This window comes from Protopterus annectens, chromosome 4.part0 (assembly GCF_019279795.1).
Source record: "Protopterus annectens isolate FY-2018-M chromosome 4.part0, PAN1.0, whole genome shotgun sequence".
NCBI lineage: Eukaryota > Metazoa > Chordata > Ceratodontiformes > Protopteridae > Protopterus > Protopterus annectens.
This window is the reverse complement of record NC_056733.1, coordinates 1553759850-1553783695: the sequence shown is the minus strand read 5'-3', so window position 1 is coordinate 1553783695 and position 23846 is coordinate 1553759850.

Sequence of the window (23846 nt, the reverse complement as noted above, 5' to 3'; positions counted from 1 at the left end):
CCTGGTGTGCCTCACAGTTTGCAATCATCTCCTCTGCAGCTGTACAGCACATAAAGAAAAGAAATATATATGGAAGTATAATGAGTAACCGGATTGGCTGGCTAGATAATTAATGCCATATCATTGACACATTATTGGTCAGTATACTTACACAATTTGGGGGTGTCCCCAGTCCTGAATTCAGACTCCCATCAGCTAAGGAGGTTATGCTTGCATGTTTTAAGGAGTGACAACACTGGTCCCCATTGCAGGGAAAGCCTGTTGCATTGGATGGCTATTGCCTTGGCTAAGCTATTCTAAGCCTCAGCCTTATACCAAGACCCAGAATAATATCCCTGCAGCAGCCTACAGCTGTAGCACTTCATGAGAAGTGCTGCAAATATCCTGGACTCCTCAACTCCCCACCTTTGTGAATAAGTTTAAGCACCATTCTCTCTCTCTCTCTCTCTCTCTCTCTCGCAAGCCAGGTATGCAAAAGTCAATCTAATAAAATATGTCTGAATTGGTGTCTAATTCAGATCTCCTGTGTTAATGGTATTGCGCAGAGATACACAACCTTGCCAACTGTATTTGCACAATTGACTGCAGATAGACTCCTTAGCAGGCACATTGGCACTGCTTACATCACACAGCAGTAAAGGTGTGAAATATGGCATTCAGCTTTTCCATGTGCGATCTTCCACCCATTATCACAGGTTCCGATGTTCAACAATGGAATGCTTAATTTCATGGCTTTTAAAAGTTGCAGCTTGGAAGGTGAAATATGATGACTTATGACACATCGTCTTATTGGGGATTACGCAATGTTAAAATATTATTGTAATAGCTGGGAACTTGAAGTCATGGGATAAAGGATGCAAAAATTGCAACTTATTTTATTAACTGACATTGCCATAGGAGACAGCTACCTTTCCAACATGAAAATTTGACATATAGTAACTTCTGAATGAATGAAGATACACTTCAGAGAGACTTAAATGTGTGTGGTTATAATTATTTTTTTAGAAAACATTCCTATGTAAAAATCAATATTTCTGTTAATAAATATGTTTTAGATGGATGCAGTTCAATATGATGAATATTACAGGTTCATAGGTTTATAAGAGATTATTAGGTTAAAGGCTAAAGAGCCCTTACAATCACAGTCAGTTTTACCCAGATTTTACATGTTTACCTATTTTTCCCATTTACATCTAGACAGGAATTTCTTCCTTCTGTTGTATAGTCTATTTACACCAGGGGTCCACCAGGGTGGCTTCTTTTTTTGATAGACCTGGGTTTAGTTCAGTCAAGTATTGCCATTTCTATGTAGTTATTTATTTGGGTATACAGGGTATTCTTATATATTTCTGCATAGGCCACATGTTTTCAGGGTTGGGGGAGCTTTAAAATTATCTATGCTATTACTTAATAAAAGGTAATTTGCCTTGGAAAAAATTCTTTAGATTTGGGGGTTGATGGGGGATCTGTTGCATTTATTTCAAAGGAGACTGATTTATGATCTAATCTTACCAATGAGGATATCATGGTGGGGGGAGTGTCAATGCTCCCCCATGTTTGTAATTAGTATGTCAAGGATATTTGAGCCCCTAATAGGGATGCAAACATGCTGTTCCAGAACATTTGCATTGACAAAGTCCAGAAATTTCTGAGCCTGCATGTTACTGTTCATACATGTTTCCCAGTTTATGATGGGTTAATTAAAATTGCCCATGTGTTGTATGTTGGGCTGAATGGTAAATTATTCTAGTAATTTCAGATATATGGAATGGTTTTCATGGTTCATGGTGGGGACCTGTAACTAGCAATAATATGGCGGAGGATTTTACCTATGGTCAGCTGGGCATTGAGCAGCTCAAGCGAGTCATCCTGCTTTACTACACTAGAGATGTGACTGTTTTTTAGGTAAATGGAAACACTTCCTCCTTTCATTGTTTTCCTTTTCATTGGGTGGGCTGAATGTATGATAGGCAATGTAGCCATGCACTGCTGGAGAGCTTTAAACAGCCTTGAACTACATCTCTGTAACTGCACAGATGTCAGCATTCTCCAGGGTGAGGAGAGCTTCCAGGGAGTGCAGTTTCTTGTTAAGACTCCTAGCACTTAACAGTAGTACTTTCAGCTTGGCATTAGAAGAGAGTGTTATGTTGGTAGGTCTCTTGGTTTGGCACTGCCTAAAAAAGGCACTATGGGGGTGGTTAATGGCTAGGTCAGTATTCAAAAGCCTAGCGGAGACAGATGCAGACCTTCACTGGCAAAGCAACATAGTCTGTCAGTAATGTCATCCCAGGCTGACAAATACTGGATCTCTTTGGACTGATACCAGTAGCTAAGACAATTATCAAAGTCAATAATTTTCTGTTTCTATTGTGATATCATTCTTTGTGGTAGTAGAATGATGCTCAGTATGAGGCTCATACCAGCCTCTGACACATATTCAGAGAAGTCCAACATGCGTCTCTTGATATAGTCCAGGAAGATATGTCTCAGGTCATTCACACCCACATGGTGTATGACTGTGTCATACTGGTACTTGTTGTCGAGTGACCTGCCTTCCTGTGTGATCAGGGGAATCCTGGGCCCTGATAGGCAACTGACTATAACCATCTCTTTATCCAACCTGGTAAAGTAAGTGTCTGTGTAACCAGCATGTTTGAATGTCTGGTGTTTCACCTTAGGCGCTTGCTTGTGGAGACACTGTGATATTTATTTTTATGTCAGTTGGTGTTGATTTTTTTTTTTTATGTGTTTTTTTGATGGCAGCGTATGGGAGGCTTCTGAGGTTTTGGTAAGTTACTTGTAAGTACCTCTGTATATATGGCCATATGTGCCAAGACCTTATTTAGTGAGGAAAATGACATATGTGTGCTGACAACTTGTTTCATTTGTCAGTATTTGAGAGTCATGTCTCAATTTTCATAGTTTAACAACATCTCTCACATACTCTGTTTGTTTATTTCAGGATTAAGTAGTTGTCAGTATACAAGAAACAATTATTTCACTGCGCAGGATGCCCATGTCCTCCAGGCTGGTCACAGAGATCGCAGGAAAATGGCTATCCATTATTTCAGGTTTTTTGCTATGGGTTTAACCAGGGAGAAGAGTGGGGAAATTTAACTGGACTGGGATGATAGCATGCGGTTGAAGAATGGGTGCTATACTCAGTGTGAACTGCAGTTATCCAACAAGGCAATTTTGCTCTGTGCACAGCTCAGATGCTCCTTAAGCAGCAGGGAGACTGGGGAAGATGGCAGAGATAGTTATTCTAAGGGATATTTTAACATGTAGTAGTTGCATCTATACAAGACACTTCTAACCATCATTGTGCAGAGAGCAGCCTAGCACAAACACTGGACCTATACTGTATCAGAAAAAGCAAGTTTTACAACAGCAAAGTTTACAGATTAATCATGAAAACAGATGATAAGCCATCAGCCAGCAGCCCCCAATTCAGATAGGTTTGCTACAGCACACTTCTGTCACAAGAGTGCAATCAGAAAACCCTCTTAATGTACAGATGCTGGTTTTAAAGCTCAAGTACATGGAACCCACACAGTCTAAATACTGCTATCCTATAAAACTAGCAAACACAATGTAATAAAATGCTACAGCAGTAGTGGAAACAGTTCAGCTTTGAAACTCTAGTAAAGTGCAAGAAATGTAACAATGAATATAGGATTCTTATGAAATATAGTCAGTTTATGTTATATAAAAACTTCACAAGACATAAGGTCCTAAACACATTGTTGGGATATGTGATGAATCATGATGATTATAACATAAGTATGTTGCCCATTATATGTATGCAAGTGAATTTTATATGAAATGTAATTATTATCATGTCAAGGAAACTGAACTCACAGCTTGTGGATATACGTGAAACATTAATGATATATGCTAAATAGTACCGTTTCATATGAATGGCTTACTTATACGTTGTTTGCAAGAAACAGATTTATCATTATAAAAATTCTTTACTATCTTAATCCTATTCAAAAATATGTGAGAAATGGGGTTCTTATACCCATTTTAAAAAGTATTTTGTAGCTGGATTCAAACTCTTCATCAGATGTAGTCTTTATCTAAAGTCACCACACTAATACATTGAGAGGTCAATTTTTTTCTCTCGGTACTGTCTAGACTGTTGAGGACAGAGTGCCATTGCCAGGCATGTTTCCTCTACCTAATGCAGCCTAAACTACAGTTTTTCCTTTTTTCCTTAGGTAATTAACCTTGTTTGTCCATTGCTAAGTAAAGAGCAAATGAACTTTGAAAAAAATGACATATTGTCACTATTTGCAATGTGATCTCTACACAGGATTAAAACAATGCTTAATAAATAGGCTTTATTTCTCTCAATTCACTTCAGTTGCACCTTTTTCCACAGAATTTGACATCTTTCAGTTAAATTTAATGAAGCAGCTACTCGCCCTGTTTTGGGGGAGGGGAGGCATGTAATGACACCAATCACATTTGCTCTACCTAAGGCAGCCTCATTTAATTTTTCTTCACTTTTTTCCTTAGGCTGGTAGTGATCCTTGTTTACATGCTGCTGAATGGAGAGCAAATAGAAAGGACATTAGAAAATGAATATATGAAAGAGAAAAATACAGAAAGTAAATTAAATGCAATCTATGAGCATATCTACCAATGACCAGAGCAAGAAGTGCATTCAGTTGAAAAAAAATATCCTTCTCACATCTCTTTACGACGTCATACATGTGCTTTGTGGAATGTATTAGCAGACTTGTAGTTAATGACAAATAATATGAAAGTGGACAGACTAATGATCACATGTGAAAGTGGACAGACTAAGGATCACATGTGAAAGCGTACAGACTAAGGATCACATGCGAAAGCGTACAGACTAATAATCAAATGTTGTTAGCAATAGTGACAACAGTTAATTTTTAAACAACAATACAATGATATCACAAAATGTTATTAAATATGTACTCAGACAACCCTATGAAAAGAACTGTGGGAATTTGAACCATGCATCAGATGTCCTTTAGCTATAAGCTCACTGTACTTATACCTTGTGCCACAGAGAAAGTTACCTGTTAGGTGTACTCAATACAGGATTCAGACAATGCTTCATTAGCATTATTTCTCTTAATTAACTTCAGTTACATCTTGTTACATAGAATATGACATCTGTCAGGTGCATTTACTGAAGTAAATACTGTCCATGTTGTGGAGAAAGTGGGGGGGGTGCTGTGCAATGATGCCAGGCATATTTGCTCTACCTAATGCAGCCTAAACTAAATTGCTTACATTTTACCTTAGGTAGTGAGTGCTGTTTGCACACTACTGAGTGGAGAGTAAATGAAAAGTCATTAGAAAATGAATATATGATGAAGAAAAATACAGTACATAAATTAAATGCAATGTATGGTTATATTTGCCAATTACCAGCGGAGAAGTGCATTCAAGTTAAAACTTTGTCATTCTCTGATGTCCTTGACATCAAAATTGTACTTTGTGGAACATATCATCAGACTTGTAGTTAATGACAAGTAATGTGAAAGTGGACAGACTAATGATCACATTTCTAGCAACAGTGACAAAAATTGTTTTTAAACAGCAACACAATGGTATCACAACATGTGATTAAATATATATTCAGACAACCCTCTGTAGAACTATTAGTTATGGGGATTTGAAGCATGCATCAGATGTCCTTTACTTATAAGCTTGCTGTACTTACACCTTGTGCCATAGATAAAGTTACCTATTAGGTGTATTTTCTTCCCTGAGAACTAAATGACTGTGCAATTCCACTGGGCTGATTTGCACTACCTAAGGTAGCCTAAACAAAATGTTTTATTTTTCTCCTTAAGCCATGAAAGTGACAAAGCAAATTGCAAATGCTAAAGCAATATTCAGCTGAATCATTCAAACAGCTTTTGGGGAATAACACATTGAAGATACATGAAATTATTCAGAATGCATATATAGCAATGCATATGGCTAGTAATGAATTGCAGTGATACATTTGGTCATCTCACATTTCATTGCCACATCAGTAATATCATGTATGTCTCACAATATCAGGACTTTAGCTAATGTCATGGTAATGGAGAAGGGTACAAGGACCAGAATAATTGTTTTCATTGTTCATACAACACACACCATTCATATTTAAATAATTTCAAATGGCTTGTCTGTCTGTCTGTCAGTTTTAGTTTGTACTGATCTTACTTGAGTTTCCCACATTCACACTTTCATACAACAAAATGAGTGTGAATAATTATTATGAACTCCCTCTGTGAGATGATCTGAGAACAGGCTTCAATCCCTGTATCACCTGTACCGTTTATCTAAGCTGAACACCTTTAGACATTATGCCACAGAAAGAGTGGTGTAACAACTTTAATTGATTCACTCAGTATTGTTCAGACTGCTCAGTAAGGCCACATTGTTCTATTGATGGCAGTCCAAACAAAATGTATCAGTTTTCACCTTTGACAGTGAAATGAAGTTCAATGGTATTGAATGCTGACAATCAACAGTAAGCAAGGCAAAGTGGCATGCATATGATGCAAAAGACGATATTGTAGACCAAATAATTTAAATATACTTCCATGTTTAACCAAATGTATGTTGAAACAGGCACCTCTGTGGATTTGCACCCACAAACAAGGATATTGAAAGCAATCATTTCACACTACTTCTCAGAGCTGCTACAGATAAAGACATATGGTAGCAAAGTGATAAAGAGTTCAGTTGTAATGATAATACAGCATTGTATTAAGTCACATTGAAAGTATAAGGGAAACAAGTTAAGAAAGTTGCCCTTTTTATATATGACATTGAAGGTCTGAATGATTTGAGATATTGCAAACAGTTACCATAAGTATATGCTCCATAACTCTCAACATCTTTGTACAAGAAATCTAAACAAAGCCTACAATAATGGGTTGGGTGAAAAGGCTGAAAAACAGGGACATATTTTAAATATTACTCTTGTAAACTTAGAAAATTGTTACAGTAACACAATTTGTGTTAGTATACAATTTCTGAAGGTTCTAAAGTCTAAAACTCAAAAATGCCATTAATAAGTGGCTTCAATTTTCAGTGATTTGCCAGGAAACTACACATTTTGTGAAGAACAAACCAAAAATATGAGAGAAAAGACTGGACATTTTGTGGAAATCTGGGCAGATAAGAGGTATTGATGTACTTACACAATATTAAACAAAGACTGCAAACCCTACAGGTGTATCTCTTTCTTTCTGGTGTCTCATATCACTATTTATGTTTTCATACTATCAACTCTATATGTTTTATTGCCATAGGGTATCTTTACCAGTACTTAAAGTACTCCCTTTAATATGATCATTTCTTAATAAGGGCCAGTAACTGTGGTAATTAAAGCCAACATTTTAATGTCAGGACTGTCAATCGCCTAAATCACTCAATGTAGTTTCAGAGTTTTTTTTTTTAAGTCTCTTCTTCCTGACATAACGTAGGGAGGTGTATATCAAAAAGTGGAGACTGTGAAAGTTGATTGTTCCTGCATTCAGAATAATCATAGACACCTGCAAGCTATTAGTAGGGAGTGATTCTCTTCACTCATCCTTACATTGCAAGGGCACGTGCATGCAATTGTGCTGGTTCTTATACCATGTTTATATTCCCTACACTTAGTGCAGTTTTTGGTATTCAGGAATCCTAATGATTTCCCACGTCATTTGCATACTCGCACTGCTCACATAGCTAACTCTGCACTATATAAAGGTAATTGTGTAGCTAATGCCCTTGTATCATACTGGGGAGACTGCTATGAAACACAGAGCTTAATACTATTAGTAAAACTTTAGGAGATTTATCTGTTTTCTATAGTGCTGGATTGTCAGGGTATGCTGCTATTTCTTAACTAATGCTTTTAGTTTAACATTAAAGGGTGACATGCAGTGACCTCTGAAAAACATGTTTATTATTTTAATTGTTTACTTTTATCCCCTCTTTTTACCATAGCCATGTATGAATTTGTACAATTATGCTAATAAATGCTACATGAAAAATTATTTTATTTTGTATGTCATGTTTGCACACTTATTACAAATGATTGTATTGTAAATGTGCATGTGTGGATAATATATTTAATGCAATGAGTGACCAGACAAGAATTTATAAATATGTTTGCAGACATGCAGCTATGTCTTCTTTTTGTATTCTGGTCATTCTTCCCTTATTTGTGCTTTAATATCAGGCATGCAACCTGTACTGCATGTTCTATCATTTTTCCTTTCAAGGTGTGATAAAATTATATGAAAGTGAACAGCAGTTTTAATCAAAGGGAGGGGTTTGTGTTATTATGGACAAATAATACATGTGTGTTATTTGCTTTATTTAAAAGCTCACAAAAGTTTGTTCCATACTTTAAAAGTGTATCCTCACTGACACATCAACTGCAGGTAAGGATGTCTGAATTGCTGTTGTGTTTCCCTTCACTCACACTTATCATTTACATCTGCAAGCCATTAGCACCTAACAGAATGCAGTAGAGGCTACACTGTGTTTACATTTGCTACATGAATTCAAAAATTTGGTATTCAGCACTTCTAATGCATTCATACCTCATTTGTATCTTTGCAATGCTCAGCAGGCTGAATCTGCACTACAAAAATGTAACCGTGTAGCTAGAGGACTTGAAGGTGAGGAGACATGTGTATTTGGACAAAATAGCAGATTGGTATTAATTTGGATGTAATTTCTCTGCAGAGAAGACTTAATTTTTCTAAGGTATGCTAGCATTATTCAATGGCATTTTAGATTTTGTAAACTTTAAAACATGTATCTATATATCCAGGAGAAAATGGAACTTTTATTTGTATGCACTTCTTACCCTTCACTGTTGACACAGGCATTTATGAAAGGCATTTACAGTCGTGAGATAAACAGGTTATACATTTAGCACAACTATGTTCTTAACATTTGCTTTCATACTGTCCTGATTTATTGGAGAGAAATGTAATTAACATGTCACTCTTACTGGTGTTATGCTAACCTCTCAGCATAATTCCAAAGATGAAAATAACTGCAGACCAAAGGTGTAACATCAGGGATAGTTTCTAACTTTGCTATGATAAACATAGAAATATATTAGAATAACAGGATTTGCATTAGCGTTCATTAAAATAATCAATACATTCTGCAGAATTCTCACAGCACCCCCCCCCCCCCATGTCTCAGCACAATTCTAGATTAGGTAAAAACAATGTAAAAAACAAAACAAGGGCATAACATTAGGGCTTTAAAATGATGGGCTTATAGACTAATAAAGATGGTAGAATAACAAATCCATCTTAAGAACCTCAAGTCAGCCAGATGAGCTGGTTCAAATGGAGCACACATTAGCTTCTCTAATAGAAAATTAATGTCCCAAGGAGAAGCCATTGGTTTTCTTGGATGTCATTTATGCAAAATCCCTTTAGAAAACATGTTGACATGGGAATGCCTAGAAAAAGGGGGATCCATGGGCAGCCATGCTAAAATGGCAAACAAATGAACCTTGATAGAGGAGTAAGACAAGCAAATAATAAAGCAACTCACACAAATATTGTAAAACAAGGGAAACACTACTCTGAATGGGTTCAGGTTATGTTTTTAGCACCAACTAGAAAACATATTCTTTTTGCTAATATGTGATTTTCTAGTAGAGGGCTTTCTTGTCCCCATTAGTACCTCCTACACATCATTCTAATTGCCCCTGGCCAATTCCAAAAGAGATAAATGCTGTTGTCTGGGCCATTAGGAAGTCACCATAATAATCTTGGGGAATTCCTTCCGAATCTTCAGAATTACCTTGAGTATCAGAAAGGGTAGAAATGCATACAGGAATATTCCTGTCCAAGCAAAGGAAAGACATCTGTCTTCCAGGCCTTCTTGCATGAAGTCTTGGATCAGAATTTTTCCAGCTGATTGTTCATTGGGAAGGCAAAAAGGCCTACTTGAGGAACTCTCCACAGATGGATCAGATCTTGTTTCCATTCATGAAGGTCTGCCTTTGCCCTGCCCAGTTTGTCTGGCACACAATTTTGCTCTGACAGAATGTAGGAAGTAGAGTGAGATTCTGCCGTAAAGCTATATCCCATGATAACATGTCTAGTCTGCAAAGGAGGTAAGACCAGGTTCTCCCTTGCTTTTTCATGCATCACATCACTGTGGTATTGTCCATAACAACTTGAAGTGGTGCTGGGTACAAAAGATGATTTAGAGAGTTGAGTGCCTTGATAAAGGTAAACGTCTCCTTTACATGTGCTTGTGTCTATCTTTGTTGTCCTCCTTTACATTTATGTGCTTGTGTCTGTCTCTTTTGTTCTCCTTTACATTTATGTGCTTGTGTCTTGTATTTCTTGTCCCAGACACCATACACTTTTATTCCCCTAACAAAGTGCAAGATAACTGTGGTAACTGGCTGTTTTGGAGCAGGAGGGGAGAGAAAGAGACCTGGATTCAGGGTACTTGATGTCTCCAGAAAGTGATTTCTCTTCTCACACATCCCAGAACTGGAATGTAAAAAGAGAACAGGTGTTGGTGCTGGGGACAAACAGACTTCAGATATCATTGTATCCTTCTTATGTGGAGTCTTGAAAGGGGTATCATGAGAATCATAGCTGCCAGGAGACTCAGAATCCTGAGGTATTCCCTCCCTTGCCCATTCAGGGGACCCCAACAGTTGCAGAAGACATTGCGAACCCCCAGTCCATAGTGACTGTATGTGTAAAACTAGAGGGATTGGGGAAAACCCTGTAATAGATCTAAATGTAGATATATGTTTTTCCTATGAAAGAAAAGCTCTTTGTAATGAGATTCTCTTGGAATCCCAGTCTGTATATGAGATCTCTTACCAAAGAGAGAGAGTGACAGGGAGAGAGAGAGAAAGAGAGAGAGATTCCTGACACTTTGAAAAATAATCTGCATAGATAAGAAGAACATCTAAATATGGAAAAGTGTGGATACCATCTAGCCTGCAATGTGCTATAACTGGAGCTAGACACTTCATAGGTTCCTAGGTTCATAGGAAGGTACTAGGCTATTGGCCATAGGGCCTATATAAGCCTAGCCAAAAGGTACCCTGGCTTTCACCACCCAAGAAAATTATTTTCCTGTGCCTCTGTCGAGCAGAATCACAGAAGTGATCCCAGGGGTGAATTTCCTATCTCCCATCAAATCATTTATTTATTTATTTATTTATTTAAATTTGTTGACCAGGAGTGTCATCAAGATTTTTCTTGAAGAGTGCTAATGAGGAGCTTTGTTTGATATAGATAGGTAGTTTGTTCCAGAGTAAGGAAAGTCTCTGCAGGGGTGGCTTGTGCTATAGGACTGCAGGACTGCAGCTCCCCCACCTGCAGAAAAAAAAAAGAAAAGAATAAAAATTAAAAAGAGTCCCCCCATCTGTAGAAATATAAAAGAAAAAAAATTGCAAGTCCTGGAACTCCACACATGCATGCTTGGAGTTGCTGGTACTCGGAACTCCAGACTGCTGTGTTAGGCAGTCCAGATAGGGATCTCCACCCTGCCAGCCCAGAAATCTGTGCGGTGATGACCGGTGATGAGCCCTCAGGCTCCAGCTTACTCTCGAGACGTCTCACAGGGAAACAGTACATGCTGCTATGGGAACTATGGACAAACAGAGTGGCTGCTATGGAGGTAGGGTGCTGCAGATGAACAGAGTATGTGTGTGTGTGTTTAATGCCCCAGTTGCTACATACTAGTGGCTAGAGAGAAAACATGGTGGTGGGTAGAGAATACTCAGGTTTGAACTCTATACCTTGGGTGCAGGTAGTAAGGGTCTGAATTCCCTACCCACCACCATTTGTAAAATTATTGCAGATTTTTGCATCATATTTGTTCTGTTCCTTATAAAATCTGTGGTTTCTGTATGTTTGTTGTTGCTAGCAAAGTCAGTAGTGCAGTGGTGCACTGGTAGGATTGTTGCCTGACAGCTGCAAGTTCTCTGGTTTGATTCTTGGCTGGGTGCTTTCTGTGTGGAGTCTGCATATCTTACAAAGACATGTGTCTGAAGTGTTTCGCTCTGCTGGAAATTGGCTTTTGTTCCAAGTCAGACCTTTCTGGTTAACAAATTTTAAATAAAATTAACATGCATTTGAATTTCAGACTTCATATTCTTCAGAAAGTACATGACCTTTTATTCTAGCAATGTTCTAAGTTTATAACATGGATATTTAAAATTTGTCCTTATTTTTGGGACTGTATTCCCACATTATTGGCTTCGTCCAGGTTTGTTGTGCTAAGGTTGAGAACTATGGTGAGAACTGAATTCACTGAATATGTTTGGGGGCTGTATTCTCCCATTACTGGCTTGGTCCATGTGTTTTTTGCTAAGAGGTTGAGAGGTATGGTGAGAACTGAATTCACTAAATGGTAGTCATTTAAGTTTCAGTCATCCTCCTTTTAACAAAACAGCTGATTTGGCATAGTGGTATGTTGCTCTGACTGTTTTGCACAGGGTTCCCCTGGGTTCAAGACTTGGCAGTGAAATGTATGGTGGTAACACAGCATTTTATTGTTGCAACTTTCCAATATTATACAAGCAATGTTTAAAATGTGTCCCTGGTTTTTGGGCTTTTGTCCCCCCCCCCCCCGCAATAAATTTTGGCCATTTCCAGATTTCTTGTGCTGCAAAGTTCAGAGATACAGCGGAGTGTCGAGTAGATTTTATAAGGAGCTGAGAGCTGCATGGCAACAAAAGTTTAGTACTGCTTATGGTGAGTTGACTTGCATCGTTAATAGCACAACAGGTAGTGTACTTGCTTTTGATGCAGAAGGCTGCAGGTTCCCACAGTAGGTAGATGCATTGCTTATACTGTACTGTGTTGCAAATGGGGTGGATGCTGCAGTCCTTTTTGGCAAAGATACCTAGTAACTATGAACCTGTTATCAGTTTGCTATCCATTCCCTGCTGTGATATTACTAGCTTATCATTTGTTTAATGCAACATGGGCAATTTATTCCTCAAGGGCAACAGCCACTTTATTTGTAGATGAAACAATGATATATAAAGTTGCTTGCTAGTAGCAACCTCTTCATTAGTTACAGATTTCTTTAATGTGGAATTTAGATGACTTTTACTTCTTCAGAGATTGTGCATATTTACTGATACTGGTGGACTGTAGAAGTTTGAGTAGACTTTTATGATGAAAATGTAAGTTTGAGTAGACTTTTATGATGGAAATGTTCTGAATTGGTCAGTTTTGTCATTATTTGTGCATGTATTTTGTTTCATTGTTTACTGGAAAAATGTTAAAAACAATAAATTAAAAATGCCCTCTAACAACTGTATTGTTTTGTACAAGGAATATAATTTAATATAATCAGGAAGGTGTATCAAAGAGCATGTGTATGTTTCGTGTTCAAGGGGCCTATAATTTGAAAACAGCCCAAAGTTAATCTTTATCTGCCACTGGCAAAATGTATTTTCTTTGAATGTGGGTTTTAATGCTGTTTCAATGAATGTGAGTTTTAAGGGCAGTGAAGTTTTAATGCTAAGTATATTTTCATTGTGAAACTGTATTGCTTTGTTTAGCAGATATCTATTAGGGTCTGTGCTGTAAAATGCAAAATAAAACTTTCAAATGAAATCCAAATCATCGCAGAAGTAAAGCAGTATGGACATTACAGTGTTTATGGTAAATGGGGTGAAATAACCAAGAAATGGGACATTGGAATGGCTGTAGGGGGGAGGCTCAATTCAACCATGATTTTGTGAAGGGGGTGGGCAGCAAACTTAGACAGCCCCAGCTGAACTATACCTCTCAACTGTCCAGATTTTTGCAGAACGAATAGATTTTTGCTTCTTATTTTTGGTTTGTTCCTCATAAAATATGTGGTTTTCTGGTAAATCATTTAAGAATGAAGTCACTAAATAATGACAGACATTGAGTTTCAGACATTATAACCTTCAGAAAAATGCATGCTAAAGCAAGACCTGTTATTCTATCAACTGTCTTAAGTTTATACAAGAGCAATTTTTAGTACTGTTTGTATATTCCCTCAATATATTTATTTGGCCTTGTCCAGATTTCCTGCATTAAGAGGTTGAGAGGTACGTGCAAATAAAATCGCTTTATAGAATTAGGAATATCCAAACCTCTGAACTGTCCCCAATTTTGGCTCAAAATGTTGCTCTCCCCCTAATAACCCCTCCGCAAAATGGCAGTTTTGGAAGAAAACGTGGAGGGTTTACAATTATAAGTAACTATAATGATCAGAGTTATAGATTACTTTTATTTCAGAAATGCATGTAGATGCTCTTATTTTGTCAGCTGCTCAGGTTAACAGTACTAATATTAAAAAGGTGTCCCTTCTTTGACAGGTTCCCATCTGTATTGTGTGGCAATTTTTTGCATCATATTTTTGGTCTGTTTTTCATAAAAATTGTGTTTTTTCTGCCAAAATTGTTGCAAATCATTAAAGATTGAAGTTAGAAAATAATGGCAGACATTTGAGTTTCAGATTTCATACCCTTCAAAAATTTCATACTAATAAAAGACCTACTACTATTCTATTATCTTTCTAAGTTTATAAGTGCAATATTTAAAAATTGTCCTTATTTTTGGGCCTGTGTCCCACTTCTATGCATGGCTTTGTCCAGATTTCTTGCTCTGAGGTTGAGAGGTATGAGTGTCAGAGCCATCACCATCAGCCAGAGACATTTCAAATTGTGACATACTTGTTGCACCCCACTCCCCATGTAGTGACTCTGGATGTGTCCAAGCAAGGCAAGGAGCAGTTATGCAGTGTAAGTGTGCAGAGTATTCCCCCATCCAAGGTAGACAGAAATACGACAGTGGCTTTTCATCTATCCTTGATTTTGCAGAATGTTCTGGTTTTCTGTCATATTTTTATACTGTTGATTTATGCTTCTTATTATTCAGAAAATGCATGCTGTCACAGTCCCCTGTTGCTTTGTGTTTAAGTAGCAATGCTTTAGTGACCATTGGGTAAGCTTGTCTGAGATTGTAAGATGCAAGTAACCTTTAATAAGCATACTGTTAAATAATTACCAACACTGAAAGCCTTTTTTGTTGTTGCCATGCAGTGAAGATTTACATAACTAGATAATGTACAAGCCTTAGGTATTGAAATGCATATGACAGTATTTGTAATAAAGGACAGAATTACAGTATTTTCAGAAGCTCATTACATTTGTTGGAGATTTGTAGTCATCTTTGCAGGCTTTACCTGTAAACTAAACAAAATGCCAGTCTATCATGTGTGGTCCATAACCTGTGCAGTAATCCTTTAAGCAAATTATCTTGAGCTTGTTTCTTGTTTGCTGTTCATTTTTTACTTTGATCATGTTTTCCCCATGAAACAAGTAGATAGTTGTTGTCAGGCAGCAGATCTTTTTTGGATAAGAAACATTTTTACAAGTGGGGGTATCATAGAGATTTCTACTTTCAGCATGTTACTTGGTACTTTTATAAAGCTGAATATAAGTTATAATTAGAACTGCAGTGCAAGGATAAACTTGTTTTTTTATACTTGATATTGACTAGTATTCCAGTAATGTTTTTAAAAAGTAATTTATTTTTTCATGCCTCACAACCTTTTTGTTTCCATCTAGATATTATGTAAGCTGTCATGTAGCCAATGCATTGAAATATTTTTTTCTTCTACACTTCATTTTGTCTTGATTGGACTCTCGTAATGACAGTTTGGCACCCAGGGTAGCGTATTTAATTAAAGTTCCAGTTGTTGTGTTTTTGAGCATAGCCCCACCCCTTTCTAGTTGGCTACACATTTTAACATTGGCCCTACCCATTCAGCTTTCTCCTGCAGCCTCCCTTTAATTTGAAGTCACCAGCCGCCACTGAGTCTCTGGGACAGGAATCTATCCCTCCAGCATGTTCTGTTTATTGTGGTGACAAGGTTTACGTCCCTAGAGCGTGTAGCACGGAGTGATTGGGATTTCTTTAAGTGGAGCATGTTCAACAGCTCTGGGTGTGACATAGCTTTGTATGTTAGGCAGAGATCGCCTCTGAGTAGGCGATATGTGATGTAGTAAAGCTGGAGTTATTTGAGCTGGTCTGCGTAGGGCATCTGTCTGAGGCCAGTGATCTTCTTTGTGAGGTACTTCTGCAGCCTTTCCAGTTGTTGTAGATGTCTTGTGAGGTACATACCAAAAGGGGCATTGTACTCTATAATGGGTCTAATGAGTGACGAGTAGAGGGGAACAATGACCTCTTTTTTCCTGGATGAGAAACCTTTTGTGATGAGGTGTGCCACATAGAAGGATTTCCTGACTACTGTGGCGATGTGATTATCAAAGAAGAGACTACTGTCCATCTGTGTCCCAAGGTCTCTTATCACACTTTGGGTTTTAAGTAGACTACCGCCTATGTGGTAGTTCTTGGGTACAGAGTTTTTACCAAAAGGGATGACAATGCACTTTTTGGCATTGATCTTGAGGCTTTGACACCAGGCATCTGTCTCAGTGAGGCCCTTTTGTAGGATGCCCACATCATTAGTAGTTTAGATTATGGATCCTAGTTTGCAGTCATCTGCGAACTTCGTTAGCCAAAGACCTTGAACACTCTTGGGGCAGTGCATAACCCAGAGGATTAGGCAGAGAATGGATTATCTGATCCAGATACATAAAACCTTAAGAAACATCTGAAGTCTTAATGGATAGGAATGTAATGATACGCATCTTTTAAATCCAAGGTTACCAAAAAAATCTAAAGTGGAGATGAAGGGGTAAGAGATTATGTTGTGAAAGGATATTGAAGTTGGGCAGCATCACAAAGGTCCATAACTGATTTCCAGGCATTTTCTTTTTTTTTTTTTTGGCTTCAGAAATGTTCTTCAATGAAAACTTCTTCCTCACTGGGAAAAAGGAACTATTTATATTGCCTTCTCCTGATAAAGCATGTGCTGTAGGACAGGAAAGAGCAAAGGGGTTTGGTCTGGGAATGTGGAATAATTCCATAGAAAGAAGAGATCTCCTCAAATGAAGTCAGTATCAGAACCCAGTTGTCTTAAAGAACCTCTTGCCAAAGAGAGATAAAAGTGGAGAATCTAACTTTCTGGAAAGGATAAGAGACTGTCCTTTGTTTTGAGGGAATCCTGCTTTCTTTTGGGGAATCTCCCCACCATTGTTTTTAATGTCTGCTTACCAGCATATTGCTTTGACTGTTTTTGTTTTGTTTATTGCAGCAGTTAGACAAGAGAGCAATATAATATTATACTATCTTAATATCAGAGCGTTGGCCGGCTAATATCTACCTGAAATCAGCTGGACGTATAAGTGAATTTAAGTACAGTTTTATCTGCAATTTTTCATATAGTACTGTATTTCATTTATTTATTTGTGTTTTTCACTGAATATTAACTCAACTGAAGCTGTGGCTGTCTCTCTACAGAGTACTTTTTAGAATTTCTGTGTAGACATTGATAGCAGTGGGGGGTAGTTTCAGCTCATCACTGACATCCTGTCTTGCCTTATATAAGTGGTACATTTTGAGTTATCTCTGCTTAATATCAGAGCTTTGGCCGGCTAACATCTACCTGAAATCAGCTGGACGTAAGTGAATTTAAGTACACTTTTTTTGATCTTATGCATATAGTACTGTATTTAATTTATTTATTTGTGTTTTTCACTGAATATTAACTCAACTGAAGTTGTGGCTGTCTCTCTACAGTTAGTTCCCCACCCACCTTCCCTGTACTTGTTTTGGTATTAATGTTAGTGGCTTTGAAATTGCCCGACCCTCTTGTAGATTTGTATTTGGATACTCCTTCTGGGCCAATCTCATTTGCTCACTCAACTTAGTGCAATGAGATCATATTCTGATTTCAGGCACTCCTACTGTGTACAAAGAGAGCATTTGGGAAGGACAACCCCTGTAGCCTCTTAATCCTGCTCTGTTCCTTCCCCTAAAAAAATACACACACACACACACACACACACACACACACACACACACACACACACACACACACACACACACATATATATATATTTTTATTTTTATTCATCTGCACTTACTGTAACTGTCTTAGTTGCTCTTCTGCGGGCTGTTATCTGTTCAGTCGCTCTTACCCTGCACTTATTACTGCTTGTTAGTAGCCTTCTAATTTACTGCCTTCTGCGCTTGTTTTTTAGTCATTTGTTAATTTTATTGCATTTATTTGAACTGTATTTGCCATAGTGTTGCTACACGCCCGGGTGTGCTGGCCTGCACTACAATTTGAATTGTATTTATTGCTGTTTTAGCTGCTTTTCTGTAACAAAAAAAAATCTAAGCTTGTTTTCTGCCTTTCCTGTAACTAGTCAAGTCCAGATACAGACTTGCTGTATCCAGGACTGTTGGTAAGCTTCTGAGCCCTCCAGGCTTTTCTTTGTTGGAGGGAAACCTACTAGCTTATCAGTGGAAGTGGAAAGCACTAGGTAGCCTATCTAACCACAGGAAGAGTGGATTTTGGCCCTGAAATTGTAGTTCATTGGCCATTTGGGCAGTTTTTCCATCTCCTTCTACTTTATGGTTAAAAGCCCGTTTTGATTTTGGTCCCCGACTTTCCTATAACTAGTGTAATCCAGGTACAGATTTGTTGTATCCAGGACTGTTGGTAAGCTTCTGAGTCCCCCCAAGCCCTTATGTGTGGGAGAGAAGCCTTCTAGCTTATAAGTGAGAGTGGTAAGCACTAGGTAACCTATCTACCATAGGAGGAGTGGTTTCTCACCCAGAAATTATAGTTTATTGGCCGTTTGGGAAGCTTTTCCATCTCTTTCAACCTTCTGATTTAAAAGCCTGTGTTTGTGCTTGTTTCCTGCCTTTCCTGTTACTAGTCTAGTCCAGGTACAGATTTGTTGTATCAGGGACTCTTTGTAAGCTTCTGAGCTGCCCAAGCCTTTCTGTGTTGGAGGGAAGCCTTCTAGCTTATCAGTGGGAGTGGTAAGCATCAGATAGCCTATCTACCTCAAGAGGAGTGGTCTCTGGCCCAGAAATTGTAGCTATTTTTCAGAGTTTATTGTGATTTAAAAGCTTGTTTTTTTATATATTGTACTTATTTGACTGCCTGCACTTTTAAAAAGTTGTTTTTTGTTCAAATAGTTTGTTTAACTGTTGTAGGCTACACACTAAAGTGTGATAGCCTTTTCTGATCGTTTGTAGTAGTTTAAAGCTGTTTTAAGTGTATTTTTTACTGTTTTTGCCTTATCTTTTCAAAAAAAACAAAAAAGCAAAAAATTCCTTGTTTCCCACCTTTCTAAGCTAGTATAATCCAGTTTTCATGCTAGTGCTGAATTCAGGGATGTGATACCAGTTTCTGAGTTGCCCATACCTTACTTGGATAGAAGGAAGTTTCTCTGTTCACGTGTGAGACAGGAGAGCTTTGAGCAACCTATCTGTCCCTGAAGGAGTGGTTCCAGCCCAGAAGTTAGTAGTTTATTGGCCATTTTGGCTAATTTCTATCTCTTTCATTTCCCTACTATAAAAACTGCGTTTGCACGGTTTTGCACACCGGGCAGTGCTGGTTAGCTACGGTTAAATTATTCCCGGCTCCACTAAGTCTCCTTTCAGTTTTTCCCTTGAAACTAGTCTAACTCTCAACCTAAGCACTCAAAAAGCATCTTACAGCCCAGCACTTACTCAGATCCAATAGCAAGCACTAATATACCCTGACACTGATTGCCCAGTAGGGCAAGCCTCTTTATTCACCCCTCACCAACCAAGCGACTAAGCAGCTAACCCTACTATTCAGGCATGACCAAAGGGCAACTTCAGGTGCACTCTCCTGTCCAACTGGTGAATCTGGGTATCCTGAGGCAATGTTACAACTGCCTCATGTACACAGACAACTCTCTGCTCCTACCACAAAACACTAACATATACGGGAGATGCAATTATACAGCCAGACTGGAAGCTAAGCTGTCTCCACCCAAGACTGGAACAGACAGTCCAGAGGAGAAGGTTAACACTTGCACCACAACTCCAGCCGCACACAGACCAACTAAAACAGCACTGGCAAAAAATACACATAAATACACAAAATCATACTTGAAGGCTCTAAATAAAAACCTGCAAAAGCATCAGAGACCTCCAAAGCAGACACCCAAACAACCTGCACTTCCCGTCACAAACCAGACAACACATAAAACACAAAATCAGTTTGCCGCACAATCACAGCCCTTAAGGTGAAATAACATACCTAACATACTAGTAATAGGTGATTCTATAGTCAGGCGCATTGACGTCCCACTCACTAGGCTGGACAAGCAGAAGCTTACTGTTAGCTGCCTGTCAGGAACCAAAATCCGCCACATAACACAAGCACTCAGATCACTCCAGAACAAGTGCAAATATGACTGTCATTGTTCATGTTGGTGTGAATGACCTGAGATGTACCTCCCTGGACTACATGAAAAGAGACATGGAAAAGCTCTCTGATCATGTAGCCCAGGCTGGTATGACCCTGACCCTGAGTCGCATCCTGCCCTCACCAAAAATGATACCTCAGTATAAAGAAAAAATGATCAATTTCAACAATTGGCTAAGCTTCTGGTGTCATTCAAAGGGGATCCAGTGTCTGTCAGCCTAGGATGACATGCTCGACAAGCCGCGTTGCTTCGCAAGAGATGGCTTGCACCTGTCACCCCTAGGCTTTCAAATACTGGCCAAGGCTCTTGCTGCCCCCATTGTGCCTTTTTTAGGCAAGGATCAAAAGTCAAACCCACCTCCATAAACAGCACAATTAACAAAAAACTGAGGGTTATGCTACTCAACACCATGAGTTTAAATCTCAAAATGCATGTGCTCGAAGCACTCCTCAGTATGGAGAACAAGTACTCCTCAGTATGGAGAACAGCGACATCTGTGCAGTAACTGAAACCTGGTTCAAAGCTCCAGAGAGAACCCCAGCACTACTGGGCTACAACTCATACCACACATTTTAGCCACAGAACATGGACCAAAACACAAAAGGAGGGGGTGCATCCATATTCATCAAGGATACCTACACCTCCAGGTTAGTGGTGCAGCATGACACCTCTGAGATCATCCATGTGCAACTAACATCGGGCAAATCTGCAATGCAAATTGTGGCCTGCTACAGATCACCCACCATGACCCAGGACCACCACTCCACCTTTCTGGAGTCACTGGAAAATATGAAGGTCCTACCAAACTCCCTGATATTGGGTGATTTCAATTACCCTACTATTCACTGGGAAAACTACTCGAGGACAAATTCCCAGGCCCAGCGCTTCCTGGAATTCATCAGCTCAAATGCCCTGGATCAGATGGTAAACTCCCCTACCAGAGGTGAAAACATATTGGACCTGGTCGTCACCAACATGGGCGACAGGTGTTCCACACCGGAAGTCAACCCGTCACTGGTTAGATCAGACCATAAACTAATCACTCTGGATGTCCACACCCCACCACCACCCCCAACTAAGGAAATCACAGTAAAAAACTTTTCTAAAGCAAACTTCACATTACTTAAGACAGAGGTGGTAAGTTTCACAGCCTCCACGCTAAAGGACAACGCTGCCCAAGATGCAGAAACCTTTACAAATGCACTCTATGAGCAACTACAAGTATGCATGGATTGTGCCATCCCTAGCAAAATCAAGACTCACTCCTCTAAAAGTAGGAAACCAGTTTGGTGGACCCCTGCAATAAACAGGCTATACAATAGAAGGAGGAAACTAGTTCAGAAAAAAGCAAATCCCAAGAAGGAAGGACATCCCTGATCAGTATCAGTAAGAAACTGAGGTCCCTCATGAAATTATCCAAGGCTAACTTCGAAAGAAAAATAGCCAAGGATTCAAAAGATAACCACAAAGCCTTCTTTAGCTATGTTAAGAATCTAAGTGGCAACTCACAGATATGCACTGAACTAGTGCAAAATAGCACAAAATATACTGAACCTACTGATATTGCCATCATCCTGGCAGATAGATTCAGTGCAAACTTCACCCCCCTCTCACCTCCAAAAGGGCCCACAGCAATACTGGAAAAGTGTAGTGTCCCAAAATTCACAGATGCACAGGTGAAAACAGCCCTTTCAAAAGCCAAAAACACAGCATCAAAGGGACCAGATGGTGTCCCAGGCTGCGTCTTACATGAACTACTGAACGAACTAACCCCCCACCGAAACATGCTGTTCAACCTCAGCATCTCCACAGGCTACGTCCCATAGAATGGCCAAAAGCAATGGTTATTCCTCTCCACAAAGGAGGGGGCCAAAACTGACCCTGGTAACTATTGCCCCATAATCCTGACTAGCCTGGTCTGCAAGGCTATGGAGCGCATCATCATGGTACTCATTAACAAAGACATTGGGAACCTCCAAACACTTGACCCAACCCAGTTTGGCATTGCTAAGGGCAGATCATGCCTACTAAACCTGACTGACTTCTTCGAGAAAGTAACCAAATACCATAGACGAGGGAAAGGTGGTTCACACAGCCTACCTTGACCTCGCCAAGGCTTTCAACACCATTCCCCACTCAGGCATTACAGAAAAACTCACCAGCCTGAACATAAACCCGTACGTCATGAGATGGGTTGCCAACTGGCTTACAGACAGAACTCACACGGTAAGAATACCTGGCTCCTGGTCCGACTCTAAACCAGTCACAAGTGGTGTCCCTCAAGGCTCGTTCCTGGGACCCTTACTGTTTGGCATATACTTCTCAGAAGTACAGGCAAACACAGGAGGACTATGGCTAACCGATTTTGCCGATGACTGCAAACTGGGAGCCATAACTGACTCTCCGGCTGACATGGACATCCTCCAAAAGGGCCTTACTGAGAAGGACACCTGGTGTCAAAGTCATGGCCTCAAGTTAAATGCCAAAAAATGCATAGTCATCCCGTTTGGGAAAAACAAAACACCCACAAATTACTACATAGGTGGTAGCCCTCTTAATACAGAAGAGGTAATAAGAGATCCGGGGACCCAGGTAGATAGTAATCTCTCCTTTGACAATCATATTGCCAAAGTAGTTAGGAAATCCTTCTATGTGGCCCATCTAATTACTAAAGGATCCACATCTAGAAATAAAGAGGTTATAGTGCCCCTCTACTCATCACTCATTAGACCAATCATAGAGTACAATGCCCCATCTGGGATGTACCTCACAAGACACTTACAACAGCTGGAAAGACAACAAAAGTACCTCACCAAGAGGATTACTGGTCTCAAACATATGTCCTATGCAGCCCAAATGAAAAAACTCAGGCTGTACTCAGTGGCATATCGCTTACTCAGAGGTGATCTCTGCCTGACTTACAAAGCCATGTCCAACTCAGAATTGATGGACATGCTCCACCTAAAGAAATCCAAGTCATTGCAAGCCACGTGCTCTAGTGAGCTAAACCTCGCCACAACAATAAATAGAACATGCTGAAGGGATAGATTCCTGTCACAGAGACTCCCTGTGCTTTGGAACAAAATTCCAAATTACATCAGGCAGAGCCCCTCACTAACACTCTTCAAGAGAAACCTTGACGAGTGGATAGGCAACAGAAAATACACCCCTGGGATCACGTCATTGGCTCTGCTTCACAGAGGATCAGTTAATTAATCAATGGGGTGGCGAAAACTGACACACTCTGGCTAGGCTTATAAATGCCCTCGGGCAGATAGCCTAGTACCTACCTCTGAACCTATAACCTTTGCAAAATGTAGAGAGGGAGGGATTAAAAAAATTGTGAGATTCCTTGTATGTCAGCTTCACCCTCTCATCACATTTTTGATAAACTTTGCAGCAGTTGGGCCAAAATCTCTATCCAAAGGTGAATGTAAAAGATCGTTTTTACATCCTCTAGGAGGTTCTGAGAATAAAGCCAGGTAAA